Below are 25905 nucleotides of genomic sequence, written 5' to 3'. Positions count from 1 at the left end.
TAACTGAGGAGGAAGACATACTGAAATCCATCAACTGCGGCTTGCTGTCCATCCTAGTCATGGAACTTGAGACTTGTGTTTATGTTGGTCTAAGGATGGGAAAGGGGCATCAGTGACCATCTTCACTACAACCAAAGGTTTGGTTTAACCTTTAAGGATACAGGTTTAACTCTTTTGAAATACTTCTGCTAAATGTTACACTGTCAGACATGCAAAATAAATCGAATGTATCTCTTGCTCTGGCTACTGTGTATAGACCACCAGGGCCGTATACAGAATTCCTAAAAGAATTTGCAGATTTCCTCTCAGACCTTCTAGTTACAGTTGATAAGGCGCTAATCATGGGAGATTTTAATATTCACGTTGATAATGCAAATGATACATTAGGACTTGCGTTTACTGACCTAATAAACTCCTTTGGAGTCAAGCAAAATGTCACCGGGCCCACTCATCGTTTTAATCATACAATTATATCGCATGGAATCGATCTTACTGCTATAGATATTGTACCCCAAAGTGATGATATTACAGATTACTGTAACGATATCAACCTTCATATTCATCCGGAAGAAGGAGGCGGGAACCGGCGGACAATCAAAAACATTTTAATAACAAAATAAACACAAAACAGCGCACCAGCCCCTCACGGACGACTGGTGCGCATAAAATAAAAAACCAAAACACAACTAAAAGCCCAGGCCTGGTCCTCTCTCGTCCTTCACTGTCGTCGCTCCAGTTTTATATCCTTCCATCTCCTCCATGGGCCTCGAGACCGGTGGGACGAACAGGTGTAGTTCATCTCCAATCACTCCCCCGGCCTCGCTCCCATGTCCCTCGGCCCCGCCCCACTCGTCACATACCCCCATCGCCCCTCGCAGGCCGGGGGGTACTCCCGAGACTGCGCTCTACTCCCCCCCCCCCTCCCTCCGGGGGGGCCGCTCCCGGGGACCTGCGGGAACCTGGGGGTAGGACAGGCGAGGCGAGAGAAAAGGAGATGGAAGGAGGAGCGACAGAGACGAGAGAGGGGAGAGAGGAAAAAAAAAAAAAAAAAAATTCCGGTTCCCAGACGCACCGCTGCTCGGCCCTCCACCAGCTGGGTGATCTCCTCCGCGGTGCCTGGCGGTGGCACTGGACGGCCCTCGGCGGACGGCACGACACTCCTCCGCCGCCCGGTGGACGGCGACGGCTCCTCCGGTTTTGGGCAGCCGGCAGGAGTCCCCCGTTCCCTGCTCCTCCCCGTTCCGGCGGAGGCAGCAGGCTCCGGCCACCTGGCGAACGGCGCCAACTCCTCCGCTCCCTCACGGACGGCAGCCGTCTCTCCACATCGTGGGCGGCCGGTAGCGAGCTCGCCCGTCCCCGGCAACTCGCTCCAGTCCACCGCCTCGAGCGTCCATGGCGGCACACTCCTCGCCAGCTCGATGGCACCGCGGATTCACCACAGCGGCGAGGGATCTTCAGCAGCGCGTCCCTCCTTCTCCCGGGTTTCGGCACCACTGTAACGATATCAACCTTCATATTCATCCGGAAGAAGGAGGCGGGAACCGGCGGACAATCAAAAACATTTTAATAACAAAATAAACACAAAACAGCGCACCAGCCCCTCACGGACGACTGGTGCGCATAAAATAAAAAACCAAAACACAACTAAAAGCCCAGGCCTGGTCCTCTCTCGTCCTTCACTGTCGTCGCTCCAGTTTTATATCCTTCCATCTCCTCCATGGGCCTCGAGACCGGTGGGACGAACAGGTGTAGTTCATCTCCAATCACTCCCCCGGCCTCGCTCCCATGTCCCTCGGCCCCGCCCCACTCGTCACAATTACATTTCCTTGTATCGTGCATGCTGCGTATAACTGATATTAACTATATGTCTCAGCGTTACCGTCTGGGCAGGACTATTGTTCCAGCCACCAAAGAAAGATTCGCAAATAACCTGCCTGATCTATCTCAACTGCTATTTGTACCCAAAAATACACATGAATTAGACGAAATTACTGACAACATGGGCACTATTTTTCTCTAATACATTAGAAGCTGCTGCCCCCATCAAATTGAAAAAGGTTAGAGAAAAACGTACTGTGCCATGGTATAACAGTAATACTCACTCTCTCAAGAAAGTAACTCGTAGTCTTGAACGCAAATGGAGAAAAACTAACTTGGAAGTTTTTAGAATTGCATGGAAAAACAGTATGTCCAGCTATAGACAGGCTCTAAAAACTGCTAGGGCAGAGCATATCCACAAACTCATTGAAAATAACCAAAACAATCCAAGGTTTTTATTTAGCACAGTGGCTAAATTAACAAATTACCAGACGCCACCTGATTCAAATATTCCACCAACGTTAAATAGTAATGACTTTATGAATTTCTTCACTGATAAAATAGATAACATTAGAAATACAATAGCGAATGTAGATTCTACAGCGTCTAACACTTCAGTTTCATCCATCGCACCCAAAGATAAACTGCAGTGCTTTACAAATATAGGACAGGAAGAGCTAAATAAACTTATCACTGTATCTAAACCAACAACATGTTTATTAGATCCTGTACCCACTAAATTACTAAAAGAGCTGTTACCTGTAGCCGAAGAACCGCTTCTCAATATCATTAACTCGTCGTTTTCTTTAGGTCACGTCCCAAAACCATTCAAGCTGGCGGTTATCAAGCCTCTTATTAAGAAACCAAAACTAGATCCTAGTGTACTGGCAAATTATAGGCCTATTTCAAATCTTCCATTTATGTCTAAAATTTTAGAAAAAGTTGTGTCTGCTCAATTGAGCACCTTCCTGCATAAAAATGATCTGTATGAAGAATTTCCCACCATAGCACAGAAACTGCACTTGTTAAAATTACAAATGACCTGCTCCTTGCGTCAGATCAAGGCTGCATCTCATTTCTAGTCTTACTTGATCTTAGTGCTGCGTTCGACACCATAGATCATGACATACTCATAGATCGATTACAAAACTATACAGGTATTCAAGGGCAGGCTCTAAGATGGTTTAGATCCTACCTGTCCGATCGCTACCATTTTGTTTACTTAAATGGGGTGTCATCTCATTTATCATCAGTAAAATATGGAGTGCCACAAGGATCCGTCCTAGGTCCCCTTCTATTTTCAATATACATGTTGCCCCTTGGTAATATTATTAGAAAATACGGAATTAGCTTCCACTGTTATGCTGATGATACTCAGCTATATATCTCAACGAGACCAGATGAAACTTCCCAATTATCTAAGCTAACAGAGTGTGTTAAAAATGTAAAAGATTGGATGACAAATAATTTTCTCCAATTAAATTCGGATAAGACAGAGATATTAATTATTGGACCAAAAAACACCACACAGAATCTTGTAGATTACAATCTGCAGCTGGACGGATGTACTGTTACTTCCTCTACAGTCAAAAATCTGGGTGTTATATTGGACAGCAAATTGTCTTTTGAAAATCATATTTCCAATGTTACAAAAACTGCATTCTTCCATCTTAGAAACATTGCCAAGCTACGAAACATGTTATCTGTTTCTGATGCAGAAAAGCTAGTTCATGCATTTATGACCTCTAGACTGGACTATTGTAATGCACTTCTAGGTGGTTGTCCTGCTTCGTCAAGTTACAGTTATCCGTATCAGTTACAAATTATCATTACTTACCTATAAGGCCCTAAATGGTTTAGCTCCTGCGTACCTAACTAGCCTTCTACCACGCTACAACCCATCACGCACCCTAAGGTCACAAAACGCTGGACTTTTGGTAGTTCCTAGGATAGCAAAGTCCACTAAAGGAGGTAGAGCTTTTTCACATTTGGCTCCCAAACTCTGGAATAGCCTTCCTGATAATGTTCGGGGTTCAGACACACTCTCTCTGTTTAAATCTAGATTAAAAACGCATCTCTTTCGCCAAGCATTCGAATAATGTATCTCTTAAATTGTGAGTGTAGTTGCATCTGCATTTTTATTCTTTAGCTTGGGTTAAACTAATTTTACTTTGTTGGATCAGCAGCTATGCTAATGATGTCTCTATTTTGTTTCTATGTTTTGCCACGGGATTTACACCCCGTGGTAACTAGGATTTACACAAGCTCCAGTCTGGATCCAGAACACCTGAGAAGAGATGATGTTGACCCTCAGAGGACCCCAGATGATCCTAACCTTGAATCAACAAACAGAACTAACAATTATTGCTACATGTGTGACTGCATCATATAATTACTATTAATTAATAATATTGATAGCTCATCGTCTAGCTGACTACGTCTTGTATTATTATTATTATTTTTTATTTTTTCTAAAATCCTGTCAAACGTGCACAAACTACTAGCTACTACTAAATATTGTAGAAACAATTTTCTGTAAAGTTGCTTTGTAACGATTTGTATTGTAAAAAGCGCTATACAAATAAACTTGAATTGAATTGAATTGTCCATTTGAGAAGTTTGTATTTAAAATTAAGTACTGATTCCCACTTTGTTGAGTACCTGGCAAAGAGCACTTGAAATAGCCCACTGAAATTAAAAGTCAAAAATTTGGACTTTCATTTTTATACAAGCCTTTTGACTGGTTTAGATGAGCACAAATGCATCTGGCAATGTTATGCTTGATCTTGAAATCATAGTACCGTAAGTACTGTTAGGCATCATCAAATAGGTTTACATCTTCAGAGCTGCTTTTTCACAGAACACACACCAAGACTCTTACAAGGGTTAATAAGCTGTTGAAGCCAAGAATAAGATTTTCTTTGCCACCCACGTGGATCAGAATTCTAAGTCAAGACAACAATATGGCTCTTAGTCCTTTTATATCTCAGTATAATGCAGCTGATACTTTTTGTAACTCACATCCTGTTTGCTGAAGACTACAGAAAGGCTCACTCATCCCTGAGAATTCATCAGTTTAAATTCTCATCTTTTCTGTTATTGCAACAGATCAGTTACTGTGATTATAAGCACATGGGTTACAATGTGCTACTGAGGAAACATTCCAGCTGTTCTCTCGATTGTAAAAAAAAAGGTTATACAAAATATCAGAACTGAACTGCAACAGGAATGCATAAGAGATTAAAAAGCTTATTGGAAAATATACTAAAATCTCAAATTCTGTAGAGCTATTACAATCACATTTTACTAAGGATTCTTAATACATCATGCTAGCCTAATTGAGACAGACGTTTTTTAGACCACAAAAAAAAAAAAAAAAAAAAAAAAAGGAAATTGGGCCTCAATAACACTACTTTGTTTTGCCTTTTTTTTGTCAGCCAATAACATTTTGTTAAGCCAATTACAGATTTTTAGCAAATGTAACATTTGCAACAAGAAATGTTAATCTGTAATCATTATTAGCAATATCAGGTTTTTAAATGAATCATTGTTTTGAATCTTTTCATTTAAACAGTTTTACCAAACCTTTCTGAATTATTTTTTCATTAACCAAACTAAATTTAATAGTTGTACATTAAACTTGACTGCTTTTGCATTAGCATTGCATTAGCAGCACAAAAATCATTGGTTAGATTACCAGGGAACACGCATACTGAAAAAAAAATAAACTAAAATACAACATGTATAGCCTGAATGCACTGTAAGTTACTTTACATAAAAGCATCTGCTAAATGCATAAATGTAAATGTAACTGAAATAGGCCACCCGATTACAATAAATGAGCCATTTGAAACAGCATTATTCGCCTATGCAGATGGCGGCATTCTTTGAATCTACACAAGAACTTGTACCATGGCAGAACAACTGTTTGTCGCAGACAGCAAAGTAATATAATGCTACATTTTATAATAAATGATAAGACACTTGTTCTTAGCTTTGTTTTATTTTGTAACATTAAAATATATTAAAGTGCAAAACACACACACAAAACTCATATACATACGGAGGGAGGAGTGCTAGCAGACCAATTGCAGTGCTTGCAGTCCGCTTAAATTTGACGCGATGTGACATTTTTGGAGAGTCGCGCATCAGGTTATGCCGCAGCCTGCACGTACTATGCACAACCTAGGATGTAGCTATGGCGTAGTTTTGATGCAGAAGTATAAATCAGCCTTAAGCAGCCATGTAATTCTCTCTACATCAGCCATGTGGCTCAGTCAAGCCTTTGCAGTCAAGTAACTCTAAAAGCCAGTGTATCACTCTTGCTCATGGTATTAGACATGAAGTAGCCATGGCACTAGTCCCCCCCCCCCCCACCACCAAAAAAACAAACAAAAAAACCACAAGTGATATTTCAAAGGGTAATATATATCTAAATGGTACATTACTGACCACCCAGCTTTTAGATTGGATTACTTGTGCGTGAACGTGTCCTCGCTGGACCCAAACGATTCCCTTCACTCACTATTAAAACCAGAGCCAGCTGGCTTCACATCAACACACCGCCAAGACCATATGGCATTGACAGCATGCCAAGCTCCACACTAGTGTTTCTCCTTCAACCCCTTTAGACAACACAACCTTACGGAGAAAATCATCTCCAAACACCTTGCCAGCATTGTCCCGAGCCAACACGATCCAGATCAAATTCTGGATCCAACTTCCTTCTCCTACATCATCCATCTGCAAGCATGGGGCCATTTACTGCAATTTGGATCTCCCATGAAGACTCCCATGCAGATTTATGCCAAGGCATGAACCAGTCGAACTAAGACATGCGTTGCAATGCTGTTCACTGACAAGGCCAATATACCCAACCCTTCACAGGTTTTAGGTCTGGTCTGAAAAAAAAAAAGCACAAGTACATGGTGGGGCTGCATCCAAACCAAGCTGGTGAAGTCAATTGTCATCTGCATGCAACATTAAACAAGGTGAACATCTGGAAAGGAGTAAAATGATCATTAATAGAGCTATAAATAGAACTGCATGTGCCCTTCAAACAGTGTAGGGCCCAAACAAAGTGTTTTGCATAGTGTGGTGGCGTCTCCCTGGCATTTCTTTGGTCTCCAATAAAAGTCAGTGGGTTTTTATTATGGAATGACATCACTGGAGATGTGAGAAGAGCTAATGATTTTTGACCCTGCATGTGTGTAGCTACATATGCTTTTAGACAAGTCGGGTCTGAGTGAAAACTCAATTCCGTCTAGGCCATTGTCTGTCAAGGCTCAGCTTTGGCTCAATGAAAGGCCTACCTAAAGGGACAGTTGACAAAATAAATAATAATAAAAAAACAACAACTTTATCATCATTTACTTTCTCAATCTCACTAACTGTTGTCCAAAATTGTCCTTACGCTGTAATTCAAAGGAACCAAATTCTGTTTTGAAGGTCAATGAATTCTACTAAATATGCAAAGACATTCTTGAAAACATGTTTTATTTTCCCCAATAGAAAAAGTCAGAAAGAACGAATGATATGGCGGCAAATAAATTATAAGGGTTTCCATCCAATACCACCTCAGGATGGAAGACAGCTTTTCATCTGCAGGACTTGACCATACACACTAATGTTAGTTATTTTCTTCTCCACTGCAGTCATAAAGAGTTTACTCTTCACTTTTATGAGAATTAACACTTAGTTGACTTACAAAAACAACTCCAGAGTTGGTTTGGGAGGGTCACTGCAGGTGACGGCGATGGGGAGACTATAGTAAGTCAACATTTGAAGTGCATCAAAAAAGTTCAAAGTTGTCTTGAGATAAGATTTAGTATTGTTTTGGTTTTTAGGACAACGTTGATGAAAGGTTTTGATCCACTTCAAATGTTGACTACTGTAGAGCTGTATGGAGGCTGGTAAAAGGGTTCTGAATTAAAAAAAAAAAAAGGTGTTTGTTCTGTTCAACAGACCATGAAGGATGAAGGTTTAGGCAAAGCTGAGGGTAAACCGAAGAATCTTGTCATCAGGAATACCAAGTCAAATGAAGGACAAAGAGGCTGCTGAAAAGAGAAAAGACACATATAGCTTTCTCATCACGTTCTTGCCTCTTTGTTGGTCCAAGTACTAAAGCTGTTGGGTTAAAACGAAATGTATTTAACCTCTGGGAAGTACAGGTGAGCATTTTTCCCTGAACATTCCCAACATGGTTTTGAGAGCACGGCATGATAAAATCATTATCATATCCTTTATTTTCCATTATTTTAATGATTTACAATGATTAATTAAAATGAATTAAATCTCAGCATCAAATGTCAATGAGTTGTTTTTTAACGAAGGAAGAAGAAATCTGCAAATTCTCCTGGTGTGGCTACAGAAATATTCTTGGACCTCATCAAGAAATTAACACATACCAGTCATAATTTGCAAGTTTGTTCTGGTTACTCATTGTCTGTTAGCCTGGTAATACCAATACTTCGTTTTGCTTCGTAGACAGAGTCTGGAACGGCATAATTGACAAGCTTTTACATTTCTCGTTACTTTCAAGTTTAAATTAATTGGACTTGTAAGCCAATCACATAACGTTTGGTTATGACGTCTGTTTACGCACCAGCTCAGATGCCTCAAACTTCTGAAGTAAACAGGTATGCTGAGAAAAAAAAAAAAAAAAAAAAAACAGAGTGAGCTTTGCTGCCTCCAGGGGGACACAATCACAATTATCGTCATGCTGGACTTTGGCCTCCCCAGTTTCTCGCTGACGATCGGTAACAGTTGATAAATTAAACTTTTCCCAAAGCCTGTCAGGAGTAGGTCCACATCACCACCTCCATTCAAAATGTGTAACAAACACTCTTCTTGTTCTGGCTTCAAGTAGGCAAATGCAGGAAATATTCTCCACAACATAGCAAATTGCATCCCGTGTCTCCATATCCATGATCGTTTTCGATTTCCCTAACCTAAACTACAATCTTAAATTCGGTGCTTACACTTACATGTGTCTTGTGTCTTGTTTCCAAACCGAAAAAAGGGGAACAAGGGTAAAGAGCAGCTACTTGCGTGTGGCGTATTGGTACATTTTACAAATAGTGACCTTCAGCATCAAACCACTGAAACTTGTTTTCACGCACACATATGCAAGTTTAATTCTCTCACACCACGGCACTACTTCATCCATCAGTTGGTACACAGATGTGTGATTTCTCAACATGTGTATTTTAGTAAACAGTACAATAAATAGCAGCTTCAAATTGGTTCAAAGTCTGGTTTGAATTACTGAGAGGTGGCCGAGCTTGTCTTCTCTAGAGATTTACATGGTATCAAGCTAAACAAACTAGCATTGGAAAAACTCTCTATGGCCCACATCAATCCTCTCTTGGTCCTCTTGCAGTCTGGGAAGGCAGAGGTTTGGAGGTGTTGTGGGCTGAAGCTATGAAGTGTGAAAGGAAAAAAGATGTCAAACAGACAAGGTCTTCATTAATCAAGCCCTCCTCAACACCTGTCTTGAGTGCTTGTTGATAGTACGGTGCGTAAAAGACCACTTTTTTAACAGAATGTCACATGGAGCTCATATTTTCCAACATACCATTAGTCTGTCAAAGCCACAACTTAGCCATTGTTATTTCTAAAGGAGGCCATCAGGAGAAGTTCTACATTGTTATGACCTAATGCATGTCTGCTTTGAGACCATTTTCAGTGACTGGTATGCAAAACAATATATATATATATATATATATATATATATATATATATATATATATATATATATATATATATATATATATATATATATATATATATATATATATATATATATATATATATATATATATATATATATATATATATATATATATATATATATATATATATATATATATATTTGTGAATAAATAAAATAAATTGCCGTTTACAGTTAATAAAATAAATTAATAAAATGAAAAAAAAGTATTTGTATTTGTCTGAAAGTATTTAAAGCTTGATTTGTGAAGAACTGCAAAGACAAGATGAGACCGAGCTGTGAAGTGTTAGGGCAACAAAAAAACCTTTTAAGAATTCACAGCTTGCATCTCCCTGGAATGTTCACTCTAGGCTTCTACAGGGAGTTCCTCAATGAATCCAACACTCACAGGACTCTCAAAAGATAAGATAAGCTAGAATTTAACACTGCTCATCAGATGCCCTACAGAATACATGGATATACATATCAGTGTTAAGAAAATACACTGTCTGAGCGATTAGTAATTGACTGATAAATCTGACATTGTAAAGCTAGGGAGGCAGACATTTCCCTTCAGCAGACACTTCTCTAGCAGTGTCCGGCCCCTTTAGGGATCAGAGGGTCAAGTTGGCTTGTCAAGTGATGATGTATAGAGTTTAAGCATTGGACACCTTTTGCTTCAGCCTGAGGAAATTCCCATACCCAGACAACCATGTCGTGTTTGTTGTTAATAGATAGAAGGATCTCTTGGAGCATTACAATAAAATTAATCGCCTGTCAGTGGCTTCCTCATATAAGTGCCAAACGGAAATGGCATGGGTTTATAAAAGGCATGCTGTCACTAGGTAAACTATATGCAAGTAACTGGCAGAAATATGGAAACTTATAGAATACATATAAGTGCAATATTAATTTTAACATTAATGTTAGTAGGCAATAACAACAACAACAACAAAAAAGTTATGCAACGTTTGCACTGAAACAACAGCACTACATCCTATGCATAGACTTGTTGATGGATTCCCACCCAGTCTGCATGCATGTTTCATTTTTATATGACAAAGCTCTTGAACGCCCAGCATTCATGAGGAACGGAGACCAAATGTGCAAACGATTGATTGTTTGTATCCCTGAACCTCTTTGGTATAAATCGTCTACAGGGAAGTCGTGGCCTAATGGTTAGAGAGTCGGACTCCCAATCGAAAGGTTGTGAGTTCGAGTCCTGGGCTGGCAGGAATTGTGGGTGGGGGGAGTGCATGTACAGTTCTCTCTCCACCTTCAATACCATGACTTAGGTGCCCTTGAGCAAGGCATCGAACCCCCAACTGCTCCCCGGGCGTCGCAGCATAAATGGCTGCCCACTGCTCCGGGTGTGTGCTCACAGTGTGTGTGTGTGTGTGTGTTCACTGCTCTGTGTGTGTGCATTTCGGATGGGTTAAATGCAGAGCACAAATTCTGAGTATGGGTCACCATACTTGGCTGAATGTCACGTCACTTTCACTGAAATTGCCCTTATCCAAGCCCCTGCTCATAATGAAGAGCATACATTGAGAAGCTTTCTTTGTAGTATAACAGCCCCTGGCATCTTTTGCAAACAAGTATAGAGGATTTTTGCACCCCCAGGCTCTGGAAAATTAAATTATGGAAAGTTTCAACCAATTCTCACTCCAAAGGCATCAAAAACCGAAGCATGGTCAAGCACCCCTAGCGTCAATTTTATGACGCCAAATGTGTCTCTCGGCGTCGGAGTATCGATGCACTACGACCTTCATTGTTTTCAGTGGGAAACTTTTGGCGTCAGAATTTCGACTCGAGGACATGAGATGTTTATCGCTATGAAATCACGTTCAAGAAGTCTCATTCAGCACACATCGCGATACTTGCCACCAGTTTACAAGTGGCACAGGTTGGGTGAGTAATCGTAAATACGCTCTTTTAATGCCTTTTATAAAATGTATTCGGTCTTCTTTATTAATCAGATTAGTGCCATATGTTTAATAGCTCTATTATATCGGTCATCCGCGGCTGCCTTTGAGTTTCATTGTATTTAAATAAATGAACACAGCTGCTAATTAGTGTGATTCAACTCTATCGGTCACATGACGTGCCATATATCTTCGATCCGTTTTATATTAATTTCAGGTTTAATGAAAAAAAAATATATATTTTATTTAATACATTTTAGGATTTATTTTTAATTTGTTTTATTTTTTTTTGGATTTACATTAAAAGGTATTAAAAGCATGGTACAGAACATATGATTACTGTGATATCTATCATAAAAGCACATAAAAACACTAACATTACAGTGATACAAACATAGCTGGTTTGGTGATTATTGTATTGTTGTATTGATTATTAATATACCATAGTAAAACTACAGTTACTGTGGTAAAAACATGGTAAATGTCCCGTTTACGGTGTTTTAACTTCACATTTCATTTATTACTATTGTAAGTGTCGTGATTACCATGATTTTACTACAAATACAACTTACATCATTGAACCTGAAATTAAACAGATGGAGGATATATGGCACGTCACGTGACCGATAGAGTTTAATCACACTAATTAGCAGCTGTGTTCATTTATTTAAATACAATAAAACTCAAAGACAGCCGGGGATGACCGATATAATACAGCGATTAAACATATGGCACTAATCTGATTAATAAAGAAGACAGAATACATTTTATAAAAGGCATTAAAAGAGCGTATTTACGATTACTCACCCAACCTGTGCCACTTGTAAACTGGTGGCAAGTATCGCGATGTGTGCTGAATGAGACTTCTTGAACGTGATTTCATAGCGATAAACATCTCATGTCCTCGAGTCGAAATTCTGACGCCAAAAGTTTCCCACTGAAAGCGATGAGGTCGTAGTGCATCGAAACTGTGACGCGGGGAGGCACATTTGGAGTCATAAAATTGATGCTAGGGGCGCTTGACCATGCTTCGGTTTTTGACGCCTTTGGAGTGAGAATGGGTTGAAAGTTTTCAATACCTTCCATGTTAGATGGAGCATGATGGGCTAATTTTGGCAGAGGAAACACAATGGGAGATGCTTTTTGAAGGAATGCCGAGGTAATAGGGGCATTGCTCACTTAGCTAAATTGAGCATGCCTCATCCTTCAAAAGTCTGTGTTTACGGAAGAACAAATGAAAGCACCTCACAGTTGGTGCTGCTCAGGAATCCTGTACGCTTCTCCAGACATTCCATCCCTACAATAGAGCTGGAAAATATTATTTAATCATATCAGAAAGTGTTGAAATTACCACATTAAACTTAAATTGTAATGAAAGCAATTTTGCCAGATATGAATAGAACATTTAAAAATAAAATGAAATAATAATAGTATAATAATAATAATAATACAAGTGCACAAGAACTACATTTTTCCCTGCTCAGCTATTATATACAGTATTACAGTATATATCTTGGCAAATGTCTCACATCAGACATCATTGAGGTTTCTGCTTTTCTATGCCTGATAAAGTTTCAAAGACCACATTGTTCTATGGCAGCCTTGCAGGGTTTTCCTGCATTACAGGTCAAAGAATTATAAATAATATGAATAAGGTATTTTTTACGTAAAAAAAAAAAAAAAAAAAAAAAAAAAAAAAAAAAAAAATAGCACTTGTGCTTCTGAGCTGCTCTGTTCTGTCAGCTAGAAAAATATACAGTAGAGGACACACTTCAAAAGGACACATTTCTGTGAAGGTGTTAAAAGTTAAAATACTGTTTATTCAAATTTAACAACTATGGAAAAATTCCATAAGTATTTAAGTCACAGTATTAGTCAACATGAAAGCAAATTTGTCTCCTATTTACTTAAAAAAATAAAATAAATAAATAATAATAATCTTTCTGAATTTGGAAATTGGCAGGCATATACATATAAAGGGTAATTCAATGTAAAAGGGAACATATATATATAAACAGAAAAAAATTAATTATAAACTAAAATACTATTAAATTCAGCAAAGAGCACCATATTAGAAAGAGTAGGCCATAATGCAACATTGCAGTTCTACAAAACAGAAGATCAAAGACGCAGAGAGAGATTCGGAACCCCTGGTTTTAGGTCAGGCAAATTTTCAAAGCCTTAAAAGTTAGAATGTTAAATTGCGGGTCAGCAACCAATTCACACCCTTTTAGTTGGACTGCAAAAGGCTTCCAGCTGAAACCAGTTAACACATCCCGCCAGAATCACAAGAACTGAGCCCTGGTGGAAATGGCATGAATCCTCACATTTACAGCCAAGATAATACAATTTTGCCACGTCTACTTAATGAGGGAAACTAGAGTAACTCTGTTCAGCAACTGAAGCCTGCAGAGAGACAAGAGGGAAGACCAAAGAGACTGCCTTACAGGGCTAGAAATGGAAAATTAAGAATACATTTTAATATGTCCTTCAATCTTCAGAAAAATCTTTATTCATGCAAAGTTGGCTCATATCTGGGATACAACAGAAATTGTTTTCCAGAGTTTTCCCCACTAAAACCACATACACCACTTAAAGTACATTCGATTTGAAACGTAGTGTCTTAAGTGAAAGTACAGCATTTTGGTAATAACTTTGAACTAACTGACTAAATGAATTGCAAGTTCTCTAAAACAAACAGCGAATTAAGGGATAAAAGTCTCCCAGCACTCACTAAAAAGGTTTGGTTGCTATGTGATTAAAGCAAAGACATAATCAAAATAGAGTATGTAATGTTTTTAACTTGTATGAGACTTGCAAGTTTTCAGAGCAATAACCACACCAAAAGCATTACCCACATCATGTACGACCATATTTTCCCATAAGTGATAACAGAAAGTCTGCCAGAACAATGAAGGCAGGATTTTGAGGGTTATGTTGAGAGTTATGTTGGCTTTAGATGTTTCCCCTCGGGACCATCACTGCCAGTTCACTCTGCTTCACATTGTTATGCATCCAAGAGGGGTGGTCAGTGTCAAGAGACGCTCACTCACCCATTAGGTCTCCATACCACAGCACAACAGGCTGTGATTCAGACTTGTTCTGTCTTAAGGCAGTCAGGACCTACTTAATACAAAACCAGTCAGGGACTGTAATGACAGTTGGAGATGTGATCCTTCAGAGGTTCTTTGAGCTCCATGGTGGAGGGTGAGATCAGCATTCCAGATGCCACTTAAAGACCCTCGGGATCATTAATTAAACACATTCACCACAAGAGTGTAAGATATCAACAAAACCACATCAAAACACCAACAAAGAGCCGCACTGTTATACACATGACATCACAATATGATTTCAATTAGCCTTAATGTGTGATGTACAGTGAACAAATTTGTTGAATAAAAAGCGTGCCAATAATTTGAAGATTAAATGGTTACATGTGTCAGAGATAAAAAACAAACAAGGTGAGTGTTTAAAGAACACATTATGAAAATCCAAGAATTCTTTTTACAGAAGAGACTGAGTGAGAAAGTGAGAGAGAGAGCACACAAGTGAAATGCATAAAAATGGTCAACTCATTTATTTGCAAATCTAAAGCAGGAAACACTAGATTTATTCAGCATGTACAAAGTCAGGGCAAGAAGAGACACAACTTAATAAAACAACATTAAATACATGCTGTCCAATTCAACCATAATGGCTTACTGCAAGATTGCACAACATTATTGGAAGAGAACTGAACTGGATGATGACATCACTGAATCAATGAACTGACTTTAACTGAAAGTACAAAAAAAAGTTTCTTTTTATTGTCTTGTTGCATTATTGACAAACTATTTTCCTGTTTGACACTGTAAAGCTGCTTTGACACCATCTGTATTGTAGAAAGCACTGTATAAATAAACGTGTCTTGACTTGAAATGTGGCTGAAATTGATCATGGACATAAATTGTAATTTTCTGAAAGAGATGCAAATTGCAGTTTTGGTGTGAGTGCATATATATATATACACACACACACACACACACACACACACACACACACACACACACACACACACACACATACATACATACATACATATACACACACATGTGTGTGTGTGTGCATATGTATATATATCTATACATACATACACACACACACCAAAACTGCAATTTGCATCTCTTTCAGAAAAAAAAAAAAGTTTATTTCAACCAGAATGTGGCCATACTTGACCTCATGTGTGAGCCACTAACATAAATACAACCAAGACATCCAAGACACATCTGGTATCAATCCTTAAATGTAACACTGAGAAAATCATCCAAATTCAAATTGGAGGTGAACGTCCCAGGAAATCATAGATCAATGAAAGACTTAAGACAGGAGATATTTATTTCAGAGTTATTCTGAAAACACATTTGAGTAAGGAAGAAGTGCTAATGATGCGCCGTCAAAAGATCTTAGGGTCATAAGTGCAAAGAAAAGATTCCAATCCATCAATGCACTTCCATCTGTGCTATATTATAATTAGGCAGATATACTTAATGGATAGGCATCTGAAAATTTTGAAGTACTAACAGACATCCTCAGCAAACCTAAAACAAAAGATCTGTGGATCATATAGGTGGGTGATATATCATATCACAACTTTTCTTTAAAAAAAAAAAAAAAGAAAAAACACAATTTTATAACAATTCTTTTTCATGTTGGTTTTACCATTTTAGAAATTGTCTGAGCAGTACAATCAAACAAATGTTCCTATTTTAAAAAAGTCTTTCACACGGTTAATTTACACACGGTCCCTAAGGCAGCCTAGGTGAATATGCAGTTCAATATTTCTTCAAAAGCAGATCATTGACACAATTTAATTGTCAACAATAAAAAAATAAATTACATTTTAAAAAAATTATCCACTGACATTGGCTACTTGTCAAGCCTTGGGGGCAATATAAAGGGTTTGCAATAGACAACTGCTGCCTATGCCCAAGTCACAAACCCCGCTGTTTGCTTGCATGCCCATATTGCTTTATATTGGACTACACAATGTTGTTCAGTTCTCTTGACTTTTATGCAGCCTTACAAATGTTTCCAGACACTTTTACTGTGGCTTTCTGGCTGAGACTCTAAGGCCGGGAGGATATGTTATTAATTCATCCAAGGGGACAGGCAAAGCACACGCACAGGCTCAGACACTGAACAGACTGCCTAGGCCTTCTGATGATAAAAAAAAAAGAAAAGACATGATGCACCATAAACACCCCTCCACCAGACATTTTCATATTTAAAAGCTGGGAAACGAGAAGCAGAACACACTACTCTATGGAGCACAGCACGAGCAGACAGAGGGACGGCCCACCTGTTACTGTGGTTATGAGACAAGACTGCATAAGGAGAACAAAATGGTGGGCTGGAGAATGTTTTAAGAGTCTAGTTTAATGTCAAAGACACTCGAAGGCATCTGAAAAAATCATTCACTCGCTCTTCGTGTACTGGATTTACAGCCCACATGACATCCACTGTTTAACATGCATTGCTTCGAACATCTGGATTCTGTGGTGTGAAGGGAAAAGAAAATGCATTTTAACTTACGGCCAAGGAGGCTTTTCATTGTAACAATTAAGAATACTGCTCTGTCATTACTGACATTAAGTGGAGTGGGATTCATTATTTATATGATTTATTGGGTTATGATTGTTTTTTACTGCCAGAGGTTTATTATTTCTTTTTATTAATTAATGCTTTTATTTCTCAGAAACGTGTTTTATGTGCTTTAAATCACCATCTGCATTCTAATGGACACCATTATTTGAACTCCACAAACAGAAACATCATGCAGGTTTCATTTAACTTAAGAAAAACTTGTCACATTTTAAAGGCTGAAGAGAAAAACATTGACATTATTAATGAAACTGAATAATGACTGGGGCTGTCAAGCTTCAAAAAGCCCCAAAAAAGCTACATCAATTTATCATAAAAGTGGTCCATAAAGAAAGTGGAGCTACTTTTGCTGAAGTAATATCCTTTGTGTGAGCAACAGAAAACATTTAACAAATAATAATGAAGATCTTGTCCATCCTAACTCTCTTTGGGGTGATCCATAAGAGGTAATGTCTGATTCATTAATGAATAGTTCATTGGATACCAAACTTTTCATTGAATCAGTCAGTCTGAATGATTTGTTCATGAATCAGTTCAACTCTATTCAAGTATTTTGGTTTGTTGGTAGTTTTGTTAGTTTGTAGTTTTATATAATTTTTTTCTGTACAGTGATCCCATTTTGATGATACTGTCCCAATGATGAGCTGTTGTACACAAAGAACCAACTTTCCATTTTTTTTTTTTTTGGTTGAGTGCAATTTCCATTTATTGTAATTGCATGAAAAAGTGTGACTAGCACATTATGCATTTCATTATACAATTTAAATGATAAATTATACATTTTTATTTTAGTTTTGCACATAAATCCATCAGTTATATTGGTTTTGGAACCACCTGGGGATCAGTAATTTATGCATAAAATACCAATTTTAATCCAAAACCAGCAAGAGATAAACAAGAGATCAATAAATCACCTAAAAAAGATACACAGACAAACAACTGCATTTTAAATGCCAGCCAAAAGGTTTATCCTGAACTACTTTGATGCAGTGATATGATAAAATGAAAAGGAAATGTATTATAATATTTCTTCATTACTCTCTGCATGCATTGCCAAAATGAGACTGGGAAAAAAAATGCATGAGGCTTGACTTCCCTTAAATAGCCTTTAATTTAATTTGGCTTCCACAATTTATTCTACTACTTTAAAAGTAAGCCATCAAAACATTTAGCAGACATCCCATATTTTCCATCGACTAATTAATAGGCATTAGCCGTGTGAAAAATATGAACCATTTATTCTGCTTCTGTATCTCCCATAATACTCAAAAGATTCAAACGTCCCATGCATGAGCAGTGTGTAAGCAGTAACAGACACCGGTTTAGAAACACTGAAGTGTTTGTTTTCATAGCCTTGGGATAGAGACATCTGAGCAGCTCTGTGGGGAGACAGGAGTGGATGGGAGTAAGACACTCCAACTTTTACCACCGCATCAATATATCTCAGTTTCCCTCAAACATATGACCTCCGCTGTTAGTCCAGGTCTGTTTAAACTAGCTGCCCTAATTAACCAGACCGACTACAGGAGAATAACTGGAGGTCTTACTACTGGAGAAAGTACATGATTGAGTGTGAAAACAGGAAAGAAACACAGAACAGTGGGGGAAAAAAAATACTGTGAAATTTAAGTCACAATACACATTTTGTCAGAAACGTGATCCATTACCTTCCAAATGGAAACTTTCAAGGTACCAATCTCAACAGCAATAGATCATTTGTTTAACATTTCAGCACCAGGTGTTACAGTAATTGCTCATAACTAACCACCAGAAGATTTCACAACCTTATAGGTGAGAAAAGCCTCGGCCTTACAGCAGAAGTACTGTTAGAATGTCATAAACACAAACAAGCGTGTTACTCAGTGCCGGACTCTCATGTCAAACATTTTAATTCGCAATAGGCACGGAAATATGCCCATAAGTCACATTTTACAAACCAAAGTGGTCAGTCAAATTGGTTAGAAATTTTTTTTTTTAAAGCTGCCAAAAGAAATCTTCACCTGTGTATACAAAATTTGACTTTGGTGGAACTCGTTAAATTTGAGGACAGCTGCAGATTTTCCACAGATCATAAATTCATCCAGGCGTGTGCCATTTCAATGCCTCGAGGCTACTTTACCAAGAACCACATCGGATGAAATTTAAGAAAGGGATTTTGCTGACAAACACACTCTTTCACTTTGTTTTCCCCAGCTGTACATTCTTTGTCCTCCACCCATTTCTCATTCCCTTTCTCATGGCCGCTATTCTGTCTGTGAAAATAAGTTCCCATCTATCACCCCCATGACCTCACTGACTGCCGCTTAAGTACGTACTGAGCAAGATCACGGCTGCCGGGCTCAGGTGTCTGCGTCACCCTCCAGATGTGAGCTTCTGTCACAAGGGCTATATTAATCTACGCCGGGCCTGTCAGCCTGGTTTCTGCCTATATAAGGTCATGCATTGTAAAGCTTCCAAGCTCCCCTAAGTCTACTGATATGAACACTTACGCCTGAAACTCTATATTTTGTTTAGGAAATGGGTCATAAATTAGGGTAGCTCCCAGCCAAGGTCTGGGGAGGAAAGTGGACAGAGAGGGGTTTGTGACTGTTTCCGGCGGGGGAAACACATCCCGGCTTTTCCTGAGGGAATCGGACCAGCGCAACACTCCTGAAAGCACTGCCATGCTTCTGAGGAATTTTCATGACTTAGGAAATGCTGACGTATTGTGCCTCAGCCAAAATTAATAGCATGCTCTGTGTAATGCACGTGCAAAAATGAAGACAGTACTGGCTTATATAAACAGATGGGATATTGTGTAGCATACTGTTATAAAAATGACAAAAGTGAATTTAGACATGGAAATTAATTTTCCTTTTATATATGCTTTAACAATGTTAAAGTCTTAATGTAAAACTGGACAAATAAGACATTAAATATCAAATGTGGAAACAAAATAAAATATAATTAATAAAACAAATGCTTGGGCAAAAAGATTGTGAAACAAACCCCATTAAAAATGGGGCAGAGATTCACAAAGAGTGGACTGCAGCTGGAGTCATTGCTTTAAGAACCACTAGACACAGGCGTATGCAAGACATGGGTTTCAGCTGTCTCATTCCTTTGTGTCAAACCACTCTTGAACCACAGTGTCAGAAGTGTCTCTCTTCAAAAAGGACTGGACTGCTGCTGAGTGGTCCAAAGTTATGTTCTCTGATGAAAGTAAATTTTGCATTTCCTTTGGAAATCAGGGTCCCAGAGTCTGGAGGAAGAGAGGAGAGGCACACAATCCATGTTGCTTGAGGTCTAGTGTAAAGTTTCCACAGTCAGTGATGGTTTGGGGTGCCATGTCATCTGTTGGTGTTGGCCCACTGTGTTTTCTGAGGTTCAAGGTCAACGCAGCCGTATACCAGGAAATTTTAGAGCACTTCATGCTTCCTGCTACTGACCAACTTTATGGAGATGCAGATTTCATTTTCCAACAGGACTTGGCACCTGCACACAGTGCCAAAGCTACCAGTACCTGGTTTAAGGACCATGGTATCCCTGTTTTTAATTGGCCAGCAAACTCGCCTGACCTTTACCCCATAGAAAATCTATGGGGTATTGTGTAGAGGAAGATGCGATATGTCAGACCCAAGAATGCAGAAGAGCTGAAGGCCACTATCAGAGCAACCTGGGCTCTCATAACACCGGAGCAGTGCCACAGACTGATCGACTCCATGCCATGCCGCATTGCTGCAGTAATTCAGGCAAAAGGAGCCCCAACTACGTATTGAGTGCTGTTCATGCTCATACTTTTCATGTTCATACTTTTCCAGTTGGCCAAGATTTCCAAAAATCCTTTCTTTGTCACAGTGTCTGGGTTGTGTTCCCTGGGTTTCCAGTAGGTGTCCTCCTTTCTCACGGTGTCTGTCTCCTTATCACTTCCTTTTCCCTTATTTGGTCACCTTCCTCCTGTTGAGTAATTGATTGTTCCCCACCTGTCTCCTGTTCCCTCATTATCCTTCTGTGTATTTATACCCGGTCTGTCTGAGTCTGTGTTACGGAGTCCTTGTTTAATGTTGATCGTTATTCATGTCCGTCGCTTCTTGCCTTGCCTTGCCTTGCCTTCGTGTCTTGTTTATGTTATGTTTGGATATTCTGGTTTTGACCCTGCCTGGACTGTTTACCCCTTTGGATTACACTTTAAATAAATGACTTACCTGCAATTGGTTCCCTCTCCTGTGTTTCCTTGTAACACCAATCGTGACGGAAGGACTCCGTCACAGTAGGAACCAGCGGTATGTCATTTTTCCGTTCCCCAGCCAAGATGGCGGAGCGGCGAACCAAGTACCTTCGGTTGACCGCCCTCCGCCAAGAGGGCAATGAAGTGGGTGCCCTGGCTCAGGTGTTCTTGTCCCTGGCCGAGGGCATGGGCTACAACGATGCGGCCCTCAAGGACTATTTCAATTGCGGGCTGGATGATCCAGTGTCTCAGGAGGAGATGGCGCAGTTAGAGACACTGGAATTCAGGGAATTCGTGCGCTACCTGCAGCATCGGCTTCGGTGGGATGCCCCAGCCATTTCTGTCTCTTCCGGTGGGGTGGTCGTCAGCCCAGCACCATTGCCCAGGATGGCAACCAGCCAAGCGCCACAACCCAAGATGGCCGCCAGTCCAGCACCACTGCCCAGGATGGCTACCAGCCAAGCGCCACAGCACAAGATGGCCGCTAACCCAGCGCCAATGCCCAAATTGGCCACCGGTCCAGTGCCACAGTACAAGATGGCCGCCAGTCCAGCGCCACAACCCCAGATGGCCACCAGCCCAGCACCACAGTACAAGATGGCCGCCTGTCCAGAGTCATGGCCCAAGATGGCTGCTTGCCCAGCGCCGCTGCACAGGTTGAGAGTCTCAGCTGACCCTCCGGAGTCGGGTCAGGTGCCGGTAGACCCTCCAGAGTCGGGTCAGGTGCCGGTGGACCCTCCAGAGTCGGGTCAGGTGCCGGTGGACCCTCCAGAGTCGGGTCAGGTGCCGGTGGACCCTCCAGAGTCGGGTCAGGTGCCGGTGGACCCTCCAGAGTCGGGTCAGGTGCCGGTGGACCCTCCAGAGTCGGGTCAGGTGCCGGTGGACCCTCCAGAGTCGAGTCAGGTGCCGGTGGACCCTCCAGAGTCGAGTCAGGTGCCGGTGGACCCTCCAGAGTCGAGTCAGGTGCCGGTGGACCCTCCAGAGTCGAGTCAGGTGCCGGTGGACCCTCCAGAGTCAGGGCTAGTCACCGCTGATCCTCCAGAGTCAGGGCTAGTCACCGCTGATCCTCCAGAGTCAGGGCTAGTCACCGCTGATCCTCCAGAGTCAGGGCTAGTCACCGTTGATCCTCCAGAGTCAGGGCTAGTCACCGCTGATCCTCCAGAGTCAGGGCTAGTCACCGCTGATCCTCCAGAGTCAGGGCTAGTCACCGCTGATCCTCCAGAGTCAGGGCTAGTCACCGGTGATCTTCAAGGACTGAGTCAAGTCACCGGTGATCTTCAAGGACTGAGTCAAGTCACCGGTGATCTTAATGAATAAGGGCAAGTCACCTCTGATCTTCATGAACAAGGGCAAGTCACCTCTGATCTTCATGAACAAGGGCAAGTCACCATTGATCTTCATGAACAAAGGCAAGTCACCATTGATCTTCATGAGCAAATACAAGTCACCAATGATCTTCATGAGCAGTGTCAGGCCAGCACCAATCTTCTGGAGTCCAGTAAGGACACCAGGGGATTACTAGAGTTTCGTCGTCCCGTTGGTCCAGCCGCACGGAGGTCTGCTCCGCCTTGGGGGGCTCTGGTCCTGACCACATGGCTGTGGTGGTCTTCTGCTCCGCCCTGGGGGCCTTCCGCCCTGACCACACGATTGTGGGGGTCTTCCGCTCCGCCCTGGAGGACTCTGGCTTCGTCCACAAGGATGTGGTGGTCTTCTGCTCCATCCTGGGGGGCTTCCGTCCTGTCCACACGGTTGTGGTGGTCTTCTGCTCCGCCCTGGGGGGCGCCACATGATGTCCTTCATGGATTTCTGTTTTGTGTTTCTTGGTTTCTGTTATGTTTCTGTCTGTTCCCCTCAGTGAGTCTGGCCCTCCGTCCCTCCCCCTGAGCCTCCACCTGTCCGCCTCCCTCCTGGTTTGTGTCGTGTCTTGTTGTGGAGCGTCTGGGAGCCACTCCGTAGAGGGGGGGTCCTGTCACAGTGTCTGGGTTGTGTTCCCTGGGTTTCCACCAGGTGTCCTCCTTTCTCACGGTGTCTGTCTCCTTATCACTTCCTGTTCCCTTATTTGGTCACCTTCCTCCTGTTGAGTAATTGATTGTTCCCCACCTGTCTCCTGTTCCCTCATTATCCTTCTGTGTATTTATACCCGGTCGGTCTGAGTTACGGAGTCCTTGTTTAATGTTGATCATTATTCATGTCCATCGCTTCTTGCCTTGCCTTGCCTTACCTTGCCTTACCTTGTCTTCATGTCTTGTTTATGTTATGTTTGGATATTCTGGTTTTGACCCTGCCTGGACTGTTTACCCCTTTGGATTACCCTTTAAATAAATGACTTACCTGCAATTGGTTCCCTCTCCTGTGTTTCCTTGTAACACCGATCGTGACAATCTTTGTATTGGTCTTCGTAATATTCTAATTTTCTGAGATACTGAATTTGGGATTTTCCTTAGTTGTAAGTTATAATAATCAAAATTAAAAGAAATAAACATTTGAAATATATCAGTCTGTGTGTAATGAGTGAATATAATATACATGTTTCACTTTTTGAAAGGAATTAGTGAAATAAACTTTTTGATGATATTCTAATTATATGACCAGCACCTGTATGTCCAATATTGATAGAAATAAATAAATACATACAATGTTATACAGTGCCATCCACTAATATTGGCACCCTTGGTAAACAGAAGCAAAGCCTGCTTTGAAAATAAATCTGCATTGTTTATGCTCTTGAAAATTAACAAAATTCTAACCATCACTGAAGTAAAACAATGGAAAGTGTGTGTGTGTGTGTGTGTGTGTGTGTGTGTGTGTGTGTGTATGTGTGTGTGTGTATGTGTGTGTGGGGGGGGGGGGGGGGTCTCATTATTAAAATGTTTTCCGCATTGGCCACAATTATTGGCACCCAATTATTTCAACATCCTTTTCTCAAGTTCTGAGTTTTCTCTTATAAAGCATGAGGAGTTTGGAAAACATCTGACAAGACCATGCCTTCATAAAGAATCTCTCCAGATCCATTAGATTCCCAGCTCAATGTTGGTGCCTTTTCTCTTTAGTTCACCACACTTATTTTCTAGGGTTCAGGTCAGGTAACTGGGATGGCCATGGCAGAAGCTTCATTCTGTGCTGAGTGACACATTTTTGTGTTGATTTCGATGTTTGTTTTAGATCCTTGTCCTGATGGAAGATACAACCATGACCTATTATAAGATTTGTAACAGAAGCAATCAGGTATTTATTTTTTATCTGTTGGTATTTGATAGAATCCATGATGCTATTTATCTGAATCTATCTGTCCAGGAGGAGGAATTTTCTTGAAACCCTCCTGTAATACCATATGGTGATGTAGGGGCAGTTCATTTTTCTTTTCTTTTTTTTTAAGGCATGTTGACCCCAACGCTCTAAACTAATCTCTGCAGTTCTCCAGCTGTGATCCTTGGAGTGTCTTTGGCCACTCAATCTCTCTTCCTCACCATGCATTATAGGGCGATATAGACACACATACTCACCCAGGCTGATCTGTAACATCTTTAGTTGATCTGGACTTCTTAATTATTGCCCTGAAAATGGAAATGTGGATTTTCAATGCTTTATCATTATTCTTACAGCCACTTTCTATTTTTTTGTAAAGCTCAACATTCTTGTTCTGCGCATCAGAACTATATTCTTTGGTTTTACTCATGATTATGGGAATTTAGCCTTTGTGTTTCTCATATTTATATCCTATTGAACAGGAAGTCATGGCTGGCTAATTTAATGGTCTGCTCGTAATTTCATAATGTGATTTTTATGCTTTCCTGCATAAAAATGATCTGTATGAAGAATTTCAGTCAGGTTTTAGGCCCCACCATAGCACAGAAACTGCACTTGTTAAGATTACAAATGACCTGCTTCTTGCGTCAGATCAAGGCTGCATCTCATTTCTAGTCTTACTTGATCTTAGTGCTGCGTTCGACACCATAGATCATGACATACTCATAGATCGATTACAAAACTATACAGGTATTCAAGGGCAGGCTCTAAGATGTTTTAGATCCTACCTGTCCGATCGCTACCATTTTGTTTACTTAAATGGGGTGTCATCTCATTTATCATCAGTAAAATATGGAGTGCCACAAGGATCCGTCCTAGGTCCCCTTCTATTTTCAATATACATGTTGCCCCTTGGTAATATTATTAGAAAATACGGAATTAGCTTCCACTGTTATGCTGATGATACTCAGCTATATATCTCAACGAGACCAGATGAAACTTCCCAATTATCTAAGCTAACAGAGTGTGTTAAAAATGTAAAAGATTGGATGACAAATAATTTTCTCCAATTAAATTTGGATAAGACAGAGATATTAATTATTGGACCAAAAAACACCACACAGAATCTTGTAGATTACAATCTGCAACTAGACGGATGTACTGTTACTTCCTCTACAGTCAGAAATCTGGGTGTTATATTGGACAGCAATTTGTCTTTTGAAAATCATATTTCCAATGTTACAAAAACCGCATTCTTCCATCTTAGAAACATTGCCAAGCTACGAAACATGTTATCTGTTTCTGATGCAGAAAAGCTAGTTCATGCTTTCATGACCTCTAGACTGGACTATTGT

The 25905-nt window shown here is 40.4% G+C and overlaps 1 protein-coding gene across 7 annotated transcripts in view; it reads right to left on the bottom strand.

The window, feature by feature from the left end:
- LOC132123823 (extracellular sulfatase Sulf-1-like) overlaps positions 1-25905 on the bottom strand; it is a 123046-nt gene that overhangs the window by 77367 nt on the left and 19774 nt on the right. Inside the window, exon 2 of one of the 7 annotated variants that reach the window (XM_059534504.1) lies at positions 6487-6719. The exons of the other annotated variants lie outside the window; for them this stretch is intronic. The gene's annotated coding sequence lies outside the window, so the exon portion shown is untranslated. The remainder of the gene's footprint in view (positions 1-6486; positions 6720-25905) is intronic. 7 annotated transcript variants of the gene reach the window in all.

This window comes from Carassius carassius, chromosome 42, assembly GCF_963082965.1.
Source record: "Carassius carassius chromosome 42, fCarCar2.1, whole genome shotgun sequence".
NCBI classification, from domain to species: domain Eukaryota; kingdom Metazoa; phylum Chordata; class Actinopteri; order Cypriniformes; family Cyprinidae; genus Carassius; species Carassius carassius.
This window is presented reverse-complemented; position numbering and strand designations above follow the sequence as displayed.